Here is a 16,203-nt window from a genome sequence, read left to right as displayed (position 1 = left end):
AATGAAACCATAAATCCTTCACCGACCCCTGCGCTGCCGATACCAGTCCGCGGTTGTCTCCGCGGAATTGAAACACAAGAGTGTCAAACATGAAAAAAAGTAATAGCACACGTTGTTCTCTAAGTCCTGTCCCTCGGTTGCTGTCCTATAATACATGTATACCTTTTTCCACCCCCTCCCCAGACTCGAACCCCTCTTGTGACATTTCGGTACGTTGCGTTGGTCTGTTTGCTGCTGCTGCTTCTACCGGGAACCGGTTACTAGGACCGAGTCACGTTCGGATGTCCGAAAATCATTTGGGGCCGGAATAAATAAAACAAACAAACAAAAAGAGTGATAGCAGTTCTTCGGCCGGCCGGTCGGCGTCGATCGTCAATTGGAAGCATGACGCAACGAGGTCAGAGCACCTTCGTCTTCTTTTTCTTCTTCGATTCAAAACTGGTGCTGATCCCAGCCTGGGGAGTTGTAGTTGGAAGCGGCTCAACCCATTGGTTGGCCAATAAATAGCGAAACCAATTTTGTTTGCGTTTGTTTCCTACCTTTTCCTTTCGCCGAACGTCAGCAGTTTAGCTCGCATTGCATTGTTACGACACCGGGCGGACCAATTGCCATCCGCACCTCACAGGGTTTTATGCGTGCTGCGTGACGTTCTTTATCCTCCACTGAGCGACCTTCGTTCGTTGGCGCCATCCTATCGGCGGTGATTCGTCGGACGGTCGACGAGATTTTTGGGGACCAGTTGGGGTTTTGGGGATCGTTCGATTGTACTCGAATAGATGAGTGGGGTACATGTTTTCGTGTTTGGTCGCAGTTATATAGGAACTAGCGTGTTTGATGTTCTCTTTTTCTTAACCCTTTCATGTTGTTTATAAACAACAACACCTGTATCTTCTGATTTAGGTTTGATTTGGTCACAAAATCAAGTAAGGCTAATAACTGTCGCAATTAGTCTGGTTGGAGCCCACTGGAACAGTGCTGCCAGTTTTATTTTATTCAAGCTCCAACTATTTGGGACTAGGGTCCGAATGTCCGATTTCCAGGTCGTTTATTTCAGTCGTGACATATCAGGCGGAAAAAAACGAATCACAGTTTCTACACTCTCGGTCATTTTCTGTTTACTGTATGATGCCTAACACACACATACAAGTACCTACTAGAGGTGCAAACAATTAGCGAATCATGCAGTGATTGTTCACGTTGATTGACTTTGTAGGGTCGCTTCGTTCGTTCGCATACTCGCTTCAATTAGCAGGTGATTTTTTTCCAACCAATCTACAGTGAAGGCTGTTCCGAAGTGTCTTGTGAGCGGTGATTTGTTATAACCTGCTAATTAAAGTGCATTTATTGCCAGAGGTCAGTCCTATAAATCTAATGTGTGATGATCAATTACTTGGATGAATGTACGTACATAATTACTTTGTCTAGACGATCGCATTCCAAAACAAATTACCATTATTAAGGCGAGTAGTATTCGATTAATAATGTTTTAATAATAGATCTACTTGAGCATGTTTGATTTTATAGGTAGGATGAATAACAAAACGATTGCATGAATATTGTTCAGCAAAGCTACTTCAAGGTATTTTGCAAGTAAATTGACTTTTGTATTTATATAATTTTGCGTAAACATACGACCAAATGAGTCATTTTTCACCACTAGTCTGACATGTTAATTTAAGCACAGTTATTGACAACGTCATTCATCATCACATAAAGTTTTCTGCATCGCATCACAATGTGTGTTATATGACCATCACCAGCAGAATCATATGTCGGAAGTTCAAGCTCATAAAGTCGTAAGCTCAACAAGCCTTCGGCGATAAAAACAGTGGTGACAGCACTCCACCTTGAGGACATCCACAGACACTCGGTTTTTTAATCGTTACTTGTTTAATGGATGACCACAGATGTTGGTTGCTAAGCAATGCGTGTATCCATTTCAAGTTGTATGGTGAAACTCTATGATCTCGTGCTACTTCCAAACTGAATTCGAAAAGCACATTGTCCAAAGTGGTCACACAATCAAAAAAAAAACTCTATGTTATATTTCTTTTCTCGACCAAGCTGTCAGACAGATGATTGGTTAGGCAATCTTGTTTTCAATCAAAAACAAAGTATTTAGTCTTCACAAAATAGTTTGTTTTTGACTAAAAATAATATTGCCTAGTAAGACACCTAACCTAAAAGATGGAGTCGACAGTAGACTCGCAATTTTCAAATTAAATTAAACATTGTGAAAATGGGCGTTGGTAGACTTCCCCCATTGATATGCATGCACGTATGTTGCATTGCATGAAGCAAGTGCTTGTCCAAGCTAACATCACGAATAAAGTGGTCTATTACATGTTGCCCTGATTTTGGAAGGAAGGTGTTTAGACTGATCGGCAGAAAGCTCTTCACGTCCATTGCCCACCACAGGAATGGAATGCAAGACTGTGAGTAAAAACTATTTTCAACATTTGCTTGAAGTCTTTGAAGTAGAACTGTAATGATTTCATCTTTTCCCGGACATTTATAGTAACCTTTTTAAGGCTCTTTTGATAGATTCAATTTCACAGTTCTGCGAGCATATACCCAATAATCGGAACTATCTGAAAGCAACTCAGGGACAGTTGGCAGATCCGTAGCGTGGTCCTCTGCCGCCATAGGCGGAGTCTCAGATTTGCGCCCCTTACGGTATTCGTCTACACTAGCAGCATTGTCAGCGAAAATGCCGCGGTAAATATGAAGTAAAGCGTCTACAATGCAATCTAACTGGAGAGTATTGTATATTACAAGACAGATTTCAGAAGTGAAGATAGATGATCACATTATTGCTTTGTTATCCATTGACTTGTCCTTCAATACAATATATCTTCCATAATTTCTGTCTCTCTTTCAGTATTCACCTTGCGTCGGACGCTAAGCGTGTGTATAAATAAACTCTCCTAACTCATCTGATGACAAAATGGATGTCGTCATCAAAGATACCGACTACCCATATAAAATCAAACACATTGAATTCTGTGGGACCACATTTCATTTAAAGATTTCGAAAGAACTGACGCAGGCATGTTCTGCCTTGAAAGAAAGTCTCGAAATTCCGTCCAGATAACAACAGAATCGTGATATTCTGTCTAAATCAAGCAAATGGCGTTACTGGCGAAAATTCTTTTATGATGGATAAACATGTCTACACACCCGCTCACAAAGTTTAGATTGAAGGTGTAGTAATCGAATCGAGTTTGTCAAGAGTGCATCTACTCAAGCACGGAGCAGGCTCTTTCAAAGACCCCTTGCTTCAGTGAGCGAAAATTTTTGAATGGCAATCGCACTTGACAGGACAAAATGGTGTATCCCGTCCAACTCGTGTCGGGCGACCTTTCTCGGTTCTCTTTTGCGTTTAAATACATCTTCCAGTTCTTCTGTTTGTACCGTGTGCAATCCATGGCATAATTGCACTAAATACAAATATATGGGTCATTGTATCAATTAGGTGTGACAATTGCGCAGAGAATCAGGAGCACGATTCTTACATTGTGAATGCTAAAAAGTGTGCTTATTGTGGGGAGAGTTCACGTGATCTATTGACATGTCTCGCATACCAGCACCCGAGGAATCGGAAACGTTCCCTTAACCAACGCTCCAATAACTCTTGCAGAAATACTAAATAAGCTTCGCCACCGGTCTTAACAAATTATTATGCTCTCTTGGTTCTAGAACAGTGTGACTCTGTTGGTCCCCATGTTTCCTAAAACTATGAGCAGATCAGATCCCTTGTAAAGACCTATATTTTTCTCTCATTAGGGCACCAAATAATTCAACTCGAAGAAACTCGGTCACAACCTCAAAGAAAACAGCTCCTTGTCTTGTAAATTTGAAATTCAACAAGCAGTGTCCGGCGTTTCTAGGGACACCGAAAATCTTATGTGACATTTCAATCAGGGATTCGACTTAATACACTGGTTGGGCCTAGAGCTGGAACGTACAACCTTGCGACATTGCGAAACTCCTCTCAACATCGAGGAGAGTTTAATTCGCATATGCTTTCTTTTTAAGTTCGACTTTCGGTAGTGTGTACCTGGAAATGGCACTTCTGTCGTAACTTATCCTTATTTCATAAAATATATCTAGATTTCAGCGCCTCGTAAGGTTGGCGTGGGTCTTAGAATGTATGCAAAAACGTTGAGTACTTCTTCCTCGTTTGACGAGTAATTACCATTAGTAGTTCTATTTTAACTGCCCCGAAAATCTATCGAGATGACCACGGAATTTTGCTTGTAAAGTAAAAGAGGTTGGGCTCGTCTTCGGCTAACGTCGCATGATTCAGGTCATCCTTAACGAATCGCACTGTCTGCGTGAAAATTGGATCATCCATCTCGGAACCTTTGTCGAATCTGATTGCAGTTCCACAAGGCAGAAACTTGGGACCGTTTCTTTTTACAATCTTCATTAATGATGTTGCTTTGTTACTGCCACCTAACTGCCGGTTGCTTTATGTTGACCACATGCCTTTAACAACACGACTTCTTGGAACTTCATCGTATCCTGGATACACTCGAACGCGATGTTTGGCGAAATTGCTGACAAATGTCACACGAGTTCCTACCATCGGGAGTTGAACCCAATCTACTTGAATTATTCTATCTCTGAATGTTCCTTCACATGCATAGAACACATCAAGGACCTAGGCGTTATCCTGGATAGCGAACTCACGTTCAAGCTTCACCAGGATTACATAATTGCCTGAACTAATCGCAAATCAGGTTTTATATGAATTCCGTGACCCGCTGTGTCGTAGATCGCTGTATTATTCTCTTGTGTGTTCTCTTTGAGAACAATGCTGTTGTATGGTGTCTTTTCCATGCAAACTAGATTTCTAGGATCGAGTCCACACAGAAAAAAATTGTAACGTATGCTCTCCGTTGTCTCCTGTGGCAAGAACCGCTGAATCTACCGCAATGTACAAATCGTTGCGGTCATGTCGCACAAACGGTGTTTGCAGCTAGACTCCTCGTTGGTTAAATTGACAGTACCCCCATCCTTGCTCAATTCACGGCGGTTCCAGTCCGTAGTGTACTAATCAGTTTGCCAACTCATGCGTAATGCTATCGGAGTAAGGAGTTACTTCTAACACCTCTACCCAGTCAGATCGTGCAAATATCGGACAATTTTCTGCATAAAGTATTTACATACAGATTAATGTTAATGTATGCCATCAAACCAGTGTCCCTCGAATTGAAATATAAGCCATGCCATCAAATTATGAGATGGGTATTTACACAACTGTCGATTATGAGTGTAATCCCATTTTCTCCGCAGTATGGTACAACACTTGAAATCATCAGAAGGTGATGGTTCATTATGGGAAAAAATATGCCGAAAAATAGACGCTCTTCGGTCCATGTTATCAACAACTGTATTGACTATGACAGCGCAAATATTGCGAGGCATGAGTCTATAGCAACCATTTGCAAGTATACATTTATGAACGGTTCACTCCGTTTGCCACGTGAGCAGATCGCTGGCCATATCATGTATTTATTGGCAAACTTTGAAAGTTTCTGCTTCCTTACTTCGTCCGGAACACCCAACTTGTGCTGGGCGGTGTAGAGCAGTAGCCCCGGAAGCTTGCCGGAAGTCCGCCTTGACGTCTCATCATCCATGATGAGACAATGACGCTTCGTCAACATCTGGGTGTACAATTTCAGGGCCCGTTACATTCCTACCGTATTTTGCCGTTCGTCACGATTTGGAGCCTCCTGAGCTTTGCATGTATGCAGTCTCTCCCAATCGTTGACTCTTTGAACAAACGACTTGGACAGATTCAACTTTTGGCCACATCTCTGACCGAAGCATTGGGATGCCGCTTAAACGCTTTCACTACGCGCTTGTGATCCTGATCACTAATAGAACATCCATTCTGACCGCATTTCTCCTTCCGTTCGATGCTTTCCGCGTTACGCCATTTTTTCCAATTTTCGAAAAGCTGGCTGACAGCGATCAAAATACAGTGTAAACAATACACTCTAAAGTACTTCTAGCCAAATTTTCAAGAGAATACACCGAATAGGTTATTTTCTACACACCCTTTTAGGGCGATGTGTAACGTGTCAAGCGAGATCATTGTAATCAGATGAAAAACGTTCGAAAAGGGCATGGGTTTTTGACGCGCATTCGAGGTCTGCTTTTGAAGCGATTCATGAAATGGGCTTTTCCTATCCAACAACAACAATAACATTTCATGTAGACCAACACCGGTCAGATGAAAAATGAAAATAAATGAATAAATAAATAAATAAATGACCAAATAAATAAATGAATGAAATCTGCCGAGTAGATGAAGATTTGTTTGTAGAATAAGAAGCCAATGTTTTGGAATAAATGTTTATTGGTTTATTTTATGCGTAAATCCGAGGAGTCACGGTTGTCAATACTTTCCCCTAGTTCCCCTAGTAAAGTGCCTGTAGTTTGTATTATCGTTTTCACTGTTACAAATAGAGTTCCTACATGCCAAACATTTCTTCACCCCGTATTTATTGGTAAACACAAAGGTTTTTTGTTACTATGTTACTAAGTTACAAAGGTTTTTTTCCTATAAGAATATTTCTCCATGTGACAGTAGTGAAAGTAATTTAGTCCCGAATCGATCCTACGTCATTCAAACGACGGAAGCCCGATTATTGATCACATTTCAGTGCCTTCCACTGGGCAAGCAGAGGCAGATACCAAGTCACCATTGAAAGCACAAAAAGGCTTTTGTAAGGCTTCTTTCCCCGAATCCCATAAAAGGTGTAACGTCATCCGACCATCAAGAAGAAAGTAAGTATGTAAGTATGTATGCACGACCATCCCATTCGACAGACGTGCCTTTGTGTATGACTCTTTTCGTCGACGTCGTCGTCTATTGCCGATTCGATGTCAAGTTTTACAGTGCACGCTTTGTGCTGGGTAAGTCTGTGCATCATTTTCTACGGCGGTATAAGGAATTACATGAAATTGCAACCCAACCGAAATGGCATGTCATTTGGGAATGAGCCCTGTGTTGTGAACGGGAAGGTAGGTAGGCACTGTACTGCTCCCATGTGCCACACAGTCAATGCCAGCTCAGAGCCTAAAGGAAGTGAAGCAACTGAACGACATGTAATTAGAATGTCGATATTTGAGTTCTCGTTGACATTCGCATGACGTTCGTTTTGGAACGTGATAGATAGCGAGAGGCCTGTGCTGATAGGCGGGTACGGAAAGGTCTCTATCGTGCTGCAGTGGGATGAGTTGACATGGCATTGTTATCGGGCCCATGTTTATTGGATTTTCTTTTTATTCGAGGTCCGTTGTGGGAAACCTGTCCCACGTGGGAGTGGGACATCATCTCAACGCAGTGGTATTTACATAATGGCGAAGATATTAAATTAGACAACTCAGATTGGCACTGCCAGGACATACAAAAAATAAGGTCAGAGAAGCCTTTCTCAGCATTAAAGAAAACTGAGAAGATGCATTGACCAAAATTTTATAGGCTTTCGACAGCGTAATTTTGTTATCCATTCAATGATTTAATGGACCTGCAGAAATTGCTTGAACTTTTGGGCTCATGCTGAAGGCAGACATGCCACATTGCACTGTGCTCAGCAAAAAAAACAAAAAAAGTTTCCAAAAAATCGCTGAAAGCTCAAGAAATTGGTGAAATTTTCAAAGAATTTACAGAAATCTGCAATCTGTGAAAAAACCTGTGACCGACAAATATGCGATACTATAGGAAAACCTGTGAATATGGTAACGTTGGTTTTTAGTTCAAATATCACCCTATTGTTTGTCAACGATCCATGACCATGATTAAATTTTAGACATTCTGCTCCCGAATCGAATAAGACCCTGAGCAACCATACTTGATTTAACCAGCGACAAAACAGGCCATACAAATTGTACCGATAAACATCGTCCCAATTGCCTAGGACTAATTTTCCACTTATTAACTTTCTAGCACAACCCAGCTTCTTTATCCGACTGTTAAATTAGACCGCCAACCTGTCTTTTAACCGCAAAAGCACGGTGCGGATCACGTTCGTCAAAGAGTAGGTACTGAAATTCCCCCGTTAATCGCACCGCTTGAGTTATGGGACTCCCAGTTTTGGTGGGGGAGTAGGTACTGGCAGCGAAAATTGGTCCCACTCCACTGATGGACTACCATTACTCTTCGTCGTTGTCGTAATCATCGCCATCATCATCATCATCATCGGTGGAGGCTTGAAGCGGAACCCAACGGAACCGGTGAGGACCCTATAGGATGGGGCTTGTTTCCATTTCTTTGTATTCATTGCAATCAACAGTGTTTAGAACTGTCATTTGGAATTGAAATGAACTAAATAATAGGTTTGTCATGCCACCCGAACTCGATTTCACATTATCCGGCAGGAGCGTAACGCTGGAACGGATCGGAATTTTGCGACTAATATATCACCCGAGTGAGTCCGTTAGAAATGTCGATTTAAACATTAACGAAGTGACAGAGGGGTGGAGGTTCCGCGAAGTTTGCTCGATAGGTATCCGGTCAAATATTTCGGAATTCGAATCCTGCATGAATTCCAACTCAATTGCAACAATCAATTCCGAAACCGATTCAGTCGAAATCGGTGGTTGCATTTGAGTTGAAATCCATACTGGATCCATTTAGGTTTCCGAACCGGTTCCGGATTGGGTTTGACTGGGTAGCAAAAAATATTGGAAAGCTACCAGAAAATTACTGAAAATTCAATTGTTATGACATTACCTTTATTTTGGATTCTCTTCCCGAAACGCGTTTGATTAAATGTCCTCAACGGAAATAATCATTTTTCTTGTGATTTGTGGAAATAAAGTGCGGATTCTTGTTGTACACTTCCAACTAACCTGGACTCTCCGATTTCTTCTTCATGTTCGTTATTCTCCGTCGGCTGATTTCTGGTACGATGCCAAACACCGAGGTGACTCCACTTATCTGGACTGGATATGGACCCATCAACTCATGGACTGGGGGCCAACGGCTTTACTTTCTTTCCAAGAGAATGCGTGACCATAGATTTTATTCACCTTAGAAAAATCGCAACGACTCCAGCTGGGATTGAACCCAGACCAACTGGAAGTCACGCCTACTACTCAGCCATCTGCGTCGTTGATTCCGCACTTTCAAACTGCGATCTGTCAAAACACATGTAATTCAAGCAACCCCAGCTAGGCGGTCATACTTTTTGCCTTTATTCAAATCAAAACAACCCAATGCAAGAGCATGGACCTAGAAGGAGCTGAGATGCCGGGTACTTTTTTCAAATGTCTGCAATAATAATTTTAAAAGTCTGGGAAGAACAAAAATGTCAGGAAAGCTAGTGTAATCAAAAGCCTTTTCATTCAAAAATCTGTAAATATCTGCAACCAAACTAAAAAATCTGCAAATATCTGCAACCAAACTAAAAAATCTGCAAATATCTGCGTCATCGAAGAAATCTGCAGCTTAAATTAAAAGTCTGCGAATTTACAGACTTGTCTGCAAATCTGGCATCTCTGAGAAGGAGATGCCATCCCTCTAAGAACGGTTGGTTTCAAAATTGTCCAATAAAGGACGTTCGTTGGACGAATTTGGACAACGTCCAAATAAACGTTCAACAAACGTCCATCGTTGGACCCGTGTTGAACGATTTTGAAACAATTTTTTGGACGTCTCAGTGGGATCCCTCTGATTTCAAGCAACATCCTGGGGGCCCATATTATTAGCTCGAATCAAAACTCGTCGAAATGTCAACTGACAATAGGTTCACTCGAGTGGTCATTTGGCTCGAATCAAAACTCGTCGAATGTAATCAAAGTTCATTCTGTAGCGTCAAATTGGCGCCCAGGTGGCGAAATCAATCACTTTATATTATCGAAGTCAACATAAGAACTTTGTAACAAAATGAACGAAATTTATTCTAAATACGAATGAAGAGCACTTCAGTTTGCATCAAATTAGAGAAAGTGTACATTGTTTTCTTTTGTTTACTACTACTGCTGTTTGTTTCAAGCGATTTTGACGTTTTTAAACTGACTCCCATCGATCGGTGGAAAAACGATGTTGCGTATTGTCAAACTCTGTATGCACACGCAAAAATAAAACAACCCAAAGATTAAGTTCTTTTAACTTACTCTTGAGTTGTACGTCGCTTTCGCACTTTGTTGTCAAAAGAAAAACGAGAGATTCGATTCAGTCGAGGTCTTCCGTGCAGTCAGGCACTTTTGAGTTGTTTGGGGTATACTAAAAATTAGGTAAACTTAAATTTAACTAAAATGAACTCAAGGTTGAGTATAAAAACCTTATCAATGAGTTGTGATTTTTGCCGTAGCTAATTAGTAACTATCTTTAACACGGTTTACCTAATTTTACAAGACGTGACAATAGAGGGGCCGTTTTTGTTCCAATTTTACGTCAGAATGGTCCAGCTCCTGATTGGTTGTTTCTGACAGCTTATACCATAGGCAATGTTACTGCAGGGTTAGCGAAATGATGTTTGGCAGTGTTGTTATATTTATTGGAAATTATAGTCATTACTTTTGACACATAAAGTTATTTTCTTCAAATGAGTTAAAATGATCAGATTGAACATAATTTGTGCGGCAAATTAGAACTAAAATTACCACACATTTGGCATATAAGTGGTTGATTGACTTTAACAATAATAAGAAAGTAACCAATCCATAAGCTCAAATTTTTCAGAAAATGGATTTATCAAATCATTCTAGACACCCATGACATGGAAAAACAGTATCCTGCATCAATATAGTGGATTAATGGTAAAAAATATTGCAAACATAAACTAAATTAACATGACATGTTAGTGCTATTGTTTTCGAAGTTGTACGGCTTTTGTGGTGAGTGGTTTTGGATGTTCGTTGATTTGGTGGCGTTGCGGGGGAGCGCGCATCCGCCGGGTTATGCCAGTCGGGCTGATGTTTCTTTGGACTGAGGGAACTCGTTTCTGTGTTTGTTTGACCAACTAGGGAAGTGATCCACGGAGAGTTCGATGTGAGTGGGGAAGGCGCATGGTCTTGCCTGAGTGGAATGATGACTGCGATCATGTATAGGGTTTGGGAGTTGACGGTTCGTGGGAGGGATCGAGGATCTTTTGCCGGCTGCCTTCAGTCGTGTCATCTCGAGGAATAGATGTTTTGTTGTCGTGTCATTGGATTGCTTTCGGTTCATTGAGTCATGTGTATTACATATGTTTTTTTTTCTGATTGTGTTGAGTAGTTTCTTGTGGTTTTGAGTGAGCATGCGCTGAGTTGTTTGATTGCCATGTGGACCATGTTTCATGAGCATGGTAGTGTTGTAACTTGATTACTGTGTTAGAGGACAAAACCGGGAGTCACCTCTTTTTTTCTTACATCTTCTTCATTTTCTAGTGTTGGTACATTGTTGTTTCAATTTAGTAGTTTAGTTTTTCCTGGCTCGTAAGAGGCGACAAAAACAGGACTCTCTATACCGTGCTCGTGCATTTTTTTGATCAATGAACATTTTGTAATCCCAATTGGTTCTGGTGAGTAACGGTGTGGCAAGCACAAGCGATCTTTCTTATGCTTTTGTAGTAAATTAGTAGATTAATTGTTATAATTCTTCTTTTCTATTCGTGATAAACTGACTTGCTTCTCTCTCTAATAGTTAGGATAACAATAAAGTAAGCTTTTCAGTTCAGTTAATTTTGTACCGCTCAATTTTTTTTCATATCCTTGTCGCTAAAATAATCGAAATTTTTCAGTTGTAGTACAAGTTTGATTTGAACTCCTATTTTTTCTATTCGATTTTTTGTTGTTGCTTTTCCTTTTGCCTAGTTTGTTTTCTGTTAAAATGATATTTGATTTAAATATATAGCTTAATTTTGTTCACGACCTTCGATTAAATTTTTCGCAGGGGGTGGGCATAGCGTAGTTGGTAAATCGATTGCCTTGTACGCAGCGCACTTGGGTTCGAGTCCCGACCCCGCACATAGGGTTAGAAATTTTTCATAAGAGATATTTCTAACCCGAAGAGGCGAATGACCTTAAGGTTAAAACCTCTATAATCGAAATAAAAATTTTTTTTCGCGGTTTACTGATCTTCCTTTTGTTAGCAGGGCCGGTCGGTTTTTCTGAACTAATCCGAACTAAAAAGGTGGAAACGGTCGATGAAGTATGAATAAGAAGTAATACTCCCGATGGCCGGCTGACCGGAGCTCGCGTCGCTCGATATTTTTTTTCGGAAATTGAACGCGCTCGAATTTCGTGTTTTTTGCTTAGATCGTATTGTCTACCAAGACATCTCCTGATCTTTTCCCTCTCCTACTAACACAATTCCTTGCTAGTGGAGATGCAGAGGTAGACTCGGTCTCTATCAACAGCGAGTATCGAACTAACATTCCTTTGCTTCCCCGGTAGAACAACATTGGACGTGGCCGGCGTCGTTATTGATCATTTTATGAAAATGTTGAGTCGTTGAAACATACCCAGTGAGAATGATTTGCTCCTCCCAAGCATCATTCCTTTGGTTCATGGTGCATTTTCATTCACTCGGTCAATCACGAAATGGAACTACGGGCAGTCTACCTAAGCTACACACCAAAATTTTGGGATGAAAACTCAGCAAATGAAAATGCTGACTACACAGCAATTAAAATTCAACCATGTGACAGATACTTTTTGCTGAAAATTCGGCAATTGTATTTTTAAATTGACAGCACAATCATCGACTTTTCAGTAATGCAGTCCAGATAACTGAAAACTCGGTCACTGTGCTGTCATTTTGACAACCCAATTGCTCTATTTTCAGCAAAAAGCATCTGTCAAATGGTTGAAATTAAATTGCTAAGTTTTCAGCACTTTCATTTGCTGTTTTCATCCCAAAATTTTGGTGTGTAAGCCACTGAGAACTGACATACAAGTAAAGTTTTCAACAAGTGTAAGAAATAAAACTATCGCTTTGAAATGACAACAGCAATTAGCAACTTGCCACTGGTCGGCGCTTCGATCGCCCAGCAATCGCTATACGGGACTTGTGTGCAAACTTGGATACAATGGTGATTCACGCATGCGAACCTGTATGCGATGGTGATTTTTTCAACGTATTTTCATTTAAATGTTCACACAGGTTTTTCGGGAAAGTTTGTTCTAGCTTATATGTCTGCTCTCTGTGGCTAAGCTAAGCTAAATATAAACGTAGTTAGAAACGTGGAATTTAAAATAACAGATTTATCAGATCCAAGTTAATTGAACAAAGACGGATCGACGCCATCACAAAATCCCAATAACTCTCACATAAACATTCATTATATTACACAAAACATCCAACACCGCTAAAGTAGTAAGATCAAAATAATCTAACGTCACAATATTGCAGAACTGGTCAATAGGGGCACAAACAAACAAAGAAAGCGTCCAAAGTCTAACTCGGTCAAACTTTACAGGCGCTCCAGAATACATTGAAAATTCAATAAAAAAACTATATAGTCGGATAAACATTAATTTTAAGGTTTTCTTTTTGCGCTGATCCAGTATTAACACCGCTAGACATCGTAAATCTCCGTGGTCAATAAAATTCTACGACACTGTAACGACATGCCCGAAAAAGTGGACCAAGCTCCATTGGATTTGAGTTCCGGATCGCATCAAACATTTTTATGTGCAATTTTGTTGCACGTTTCGTCACATTTGGGGAGTATTTATTTTTTATATCCGTGCCGTACCGCACAATCCACTCCGGATTGGCTTGAATGTATATATTTATTTATTCGGGAGAATCATGGGTAAGTCAGACAGCGTCAAATTTGTGACGTTTTGTGTTCCAGCACAGTTGCGTCATTATTCAGCTTGAACTGCAAGGATTCAGTAATCTGTGCGTATCTGATACCGTTATCAATTTTGAAACATGAATCCTACTTCAACTTGAAACTGGACTCACAGCAGTGTCAATTATGTTAACCATAAGGAAAAACCACAAAAAAGGCGTTTCATTAATTATGGTGCATGTTATTTTATTCGTAGCAAAAAAAAACAGGATTGGTGGTTTCATGAATTTTTCTGACTGAGGAGTATGAACAATAAATGCATCTTGTTGATGGAGTTTGCTAACTGAATAAATTCTAGGCACAAGATAGTAAGTTAAAAAAGTTAAAAAGGGAACTTATAAAAAAAATCTTAAATTTCGATGGTTTCCAAAACTCGAGAAAAATATCTATCATATTTCTCGTGCTTGTTTTTTATAAACAACAACGTCTATAAATAACCATAACCCTTGGTTTATGCATGCTTTGCTCATAAAATAGACTAATGTTTATAACAGATGCAATAACCTTTTGTTTCAGCATCAGTTAGCAATATTAAACGCAGAACTAAAGTTATTATGTTTAATCTGATTATCCCTTTGAAGCAGTGCTGCCAGAGAAAGGTTAGATTACATTCAAATATTTCTGAAAACTGACAAAGCATACAAATTTATGATGGATTCGATAATTATTTTGATGCAATTAGATAATAGTAGATGAACTAAAATAATTGTAACAAGCATCGAAAAGTTGAGCGAAGAAAGCAGCCATTTTATTTTAAACTAGTTTTTGATGTCAACAGTTATGAGGAAACTAGTTTGGGAATCCTATCTGCCCTGAAAAAAATGAACGCAAAAGTTTACAAAACAAGAATACAACCTTGACGCTCTAATAGCATTGGGAATTTTAAATAATGCAATTTAAAACATTGCAAAACACAGCCTACTCGACCCCCCCCCCCCCTGAACTTAGCTTGATCCTCGATTAACTTAATTAAAACAGTGTACAAACTACGGCGTAAACAAGTTTGTCTGTAAGCTAGCCACAGCCCATTGATTCCCCCTCCGGACATCAGATCGGAGACAGCAGCAGCAGCACTTGAGCTGCCAGTGCCCCACTCGAGTCATTTTATCAATTTGCTCTACCCTTGGTAACAATGTTGACAGTTAATTTTAACGAAATTGTCAATCGTAAAATCACCCATATAGCACCAGAACAAAAAAAACGTCTCAAATTATAACGCTCATAATCTCACGGGCCATGTTTCAAGTTGAAAACGAAAACAAAACATTATCCATGTTTTCGCTCTTTCTCCCAGTTCTTGGTGAAACGTTTTTTTGCGCTCTCTCCTATACCCGCTGTTGTTGTATACAAATACGGCCGCGGTAAACGGGGTTCGGTAGAATCACAGCGGCTTGCGGAAAGTTACAACAGCTCTCCTACCTACCACACACACGTCAACCGTGTTTAGTTGGAAAGCGGCGAATGAAGAACAGAGGAACGAATAAGCAAAGAAATAAATCGTCGTGCGATGCTGGGAACTATATATATATATATATATATATATATATATATGTTAAAGGTATAATTACTTGTGTTTTTTCTGCAATCGGCTGGTTCTCGCCACCTGATGTCAGGTTTCTTCCGCTTTCCTTGCTGCGATTGACGCTTCGGATGTAGTTTTATGTGAATTATACAGACCGGATTGACACAATTACTGAATACACTGATTATCAACCGTGGAACAGTACGAAGCAGAATAAAGGAACGAGGATTTTACCGAGGTCACTTGCTTCTCCAAGATTTATTCTTTTTTGCTACATAGATTCCAGACAGATACAATTCTAGATGGTCCTCGCCCAAAGAGAAGGTTTAAATTTTTGCACGGACCACTAGGACGTTTTTTCACCAATCCTACAGCACTTCACTAAATCACAATGTTTCATAAATCCACAAACTTTTCTTCTGATTTTAAGATACAATTTCCAATTTCAATCTCATTTAATAAACATCTCTTCTGTTTGCAGACACACCAACACAACCACAAGAAACATGACACTCTGGGATGCCTTATGAGAATGGCAGAGGACTACTGCTCCTTCACCACCCGCTCGCAGGCATGAACTCACGGCGAAAACACTCCTGAAAGCCACACTAGCGCAGTGCGACGCGAAAACACCGACCGAACGCACGGACTGCCCGACGACAAATGAACACCCGTGTCCGATCGACAACAATACGGCCCTTGCTGCGGATCGAGTTGGAAAGCGGAGCACAGCATAAGTTGCGCTGGTGTGAGTGCTGCGCGGCTGCCCCATGAACTGTCATTTTCGTTGTTTGATGCCGCTGACGCAGTGTACATAGTGTGCTGGGGTGGCGTGGAAGGGGTGTGAATGTGAGACGATGATGATGATCTGCTTGCGAA

At 40.4% G+C, this 16,203-nt stretch overlaps 1 protein-coding gene across 3 annotated transcripts in view; it reads right to left on the bottom strand.

Moving 5' to 3' along the window:
- LOC131677066 (alpha-mannosidase 2) overlaps window positions 1-16,003 on the bottom strand; it is a 217,211-nt gene extending 201,208 nt beyond the window's left edge. For all 3 annotated transcript variants that reach the window (XM_058956617.1, XM_058956619.1, XM_058956618.1), the window contains exon 1: window positions 15,371-16,003. The gene's annotated coding sequence lies outside the window, so the exon portion shown is untranslated. The remainder of the gene's footprint in view (window positions 1-15,370) is intronic.
- Between the last annotated feature and the right edge of the window lie 200 nt (window positions 16,004-16,203).

The sequence above is a fragment of the Topomyia yanbarensis genome, chromosome 1 (assembly GCF_030247195.1).
Source record: "Topomyia yanbarensis strain Yona2022 chromosome 1, ASM3024719v1, whole genome shotgun sequence".
In the NCBI taxonomy this organism is placed as follows: domain Eukaryota; kingdom Metazoa; phylum Arthropoda; class Insecta; order Diptera; family Culicidae; genus Topomyia; species Topomyia yanbarensis.
The sequence above is the reverse complement of the archived record's forward strand: the minus strand, read 5'-3'. Positions and strand labels throughout refer to the sequence as shown.